Raw genomic sequence first — 2,182 nt, 5'->3', positions numbered from 1 at the left:
GGGAGTTGCTGATGGACAGGGAGGCCTGGCGTGCTGCAGTCCATAGGGTCGCAAAGAGTCGGACACGACTGAGCTACTGAACTGAACTGACCCATCTTTGTCCACGTTGATTCTTCAAGGCTCGAATGCCTTCCCTGACTCCATTCCGACCCCAGATTAGGTGGTCTGCCTTTCCTTTCCTCTAAAGATACCAGTGGCTTTCATGATACACTTTTTCCTGGGCTCCTGGGCCCTTCTCTGGCCGCTGACAGCTCAGACAGAGCCTGAGCAGAGCAGGGCTTGGCTGAATGACCATTTTTCTCTGGGTTCAAGGTTGCTCCCCTCCCACCCCTAACCCCTCATGGGGTGGCAGAGTACCTAGAGCCAGACTACCTAACCTGAAGAAGAGCAAACCCCAGCTTGGCCCAGGGGGCCCCAAGAGACCATCCTGAGCTTAGTTCCTGAGAACTAAGCTGACGGTGTGGCGCACACAGTGGTGCACCAATAGGTGCACCGCTCCGCAGCTGGAGCTGCCAGGTATCCTTTCCCAAGTTAATTAACATGCCCTGACAACCTACAACAGACAGACCTCTTTGGTCGAAGTCAGTACCTTCTGATAGCCTATCCAGGTTCCCAGAGCCACACTTCCTCCCATCTGAGGAGAGGAGGCCATGCCCCCCACCCGCCCGCCTACACTGGTGACTTGTCTCAACAAGGCTGTTCCCTGCTTGCGGTCTCCCAGTCTGACAGCAGGTGGACACCCACTCCTTCCTTCCTTCCCAGTTCCCAACAGAGATCTCCAGGGCCACACAACCCTTTTTAGCCTGTGCCCACAAATGACCCTCTTGACCTCTGTAACCTGGGCCTTTTGGTGCTCTCTCCCTTGCACTGTGTGGGGTGCCCTTCCAGGTATCCAGGTGATACACAATACGAAGGTAGTCAGTGCTCAGGAAATGTCAGAAGTAGGATGGATGGGGCAGGGGAAAAGGCCAGAGTGGAGGAGATGCCCGTGAACCCACGAGGACAGAATAGGATGGGTATGGAGACAGAGTCTGTCTCCTCTTGGCCATCAGGGATCTAGTGGGCTCCAGACTAGTCAATTCCTCCAATTGATGGTAACTCTCTGGGTCCTGCAACCCCACCCCCACCCCCCGCAGCCCCAATAGAGGGCCTTACCCTTGGCCACCAAGGGCCCTCCTCACTTCTCAGGGAGCTGGGGGTGGCGGAAGTAGGGAAAGAAAGAGGCCCAGGGGTGATGGTGGCACTGGTTCTGAAAACTGTCCGGCATCTGTCCCTGTTCATGCTGCCCAAATGGTCCTCATTTGGTCCATCGGGGCTTCAGTTTCTCTGCCTGTCACAGAGACACGAGGCACCCTTTAGCCTTTATCCTCTTGAAGTTAAAAGATGTGAACCAAATGCTGAACCCTGGAGTGGAGGCTGCCTCCACTTGGAGCATCTAGGAAGGCTTCCTGAAGGAGGGGATCCAGGCGAGGTGAAGACTACTGCTAAACAGGTGGAGGAAACCGCTCGCCCAGAGCTATTTGAGTTTTGTCCTAGTTTTCTTATCCCCTCGCCCCACTCCACACTCCTGTCACACTATCCTGCTCCACTAACAATAGGATTAAAAAAAAGGTGGCACTTGGGTCTCCGCATAAAGCTCTTAGACCAGCACCTGGCACGTAGTAAGTTCTACAAGTGGTCGTCACGGTTACTGTCCTCACAACTTGTTGGAAGGGCACTGTCCATTTACACGCGGCCTGCAGCCCCTTCCCCCAAGCCCGCGAGCCTCTCCCTTGCACGAATGGTGGCCGTTCCAGCCAGGCGGGCTGCTAGTCGGTCAGGTCTAGACCTGGGGCAAGCCTGGAATCCCAGACCCCGACCCTAGTCCGGAAGGCTCAGATTGGCCCTACCCGAGGCACTGGGAGGGGGCGGGGCCGCTGGGCGCCCTTCGGGCCGCCTTGACTTCAGGCTCCTCCTCCCGCCGGGCTCCCCGCCTTCTGCTCGGTCCCGGGAGGGGCGGGGCGGCGGTGGCAGCCGCCGAAGTGCAGGAAGCCGGGCGGCGGCCGACCGGGAGGAGGAGGAGCGCGGCGGGGGCCAGTACTACTTCCCCCAGTAGTACCGCGCCGCTCCGCCCTGGAGTGACGCCCTCCGCTCATGGGCCTGGCCGTGGGCAACTGGCGGGCGGCGCGGAGGAGGAGGCGGT

This window comes from Bison bison, unplaced genomic scaffold (genome assembly GCF_000754665.1).
Source record: "Bison bison bison isolate TAMUID 2011002044 unplaced genomic scaffold, Bison_UMD1.0 scf7180017864482, whole genome shotgun sequence".
NCBI classification, from domain to species: domain Eukaryota; kingdom Metazoa; phylum Chordata; class Mammalia; order Artiodactyla; family Bovidae; genus Bison; species Bison bison.
Note: the sequence above shows the minus strand (reverse complement) of the source record.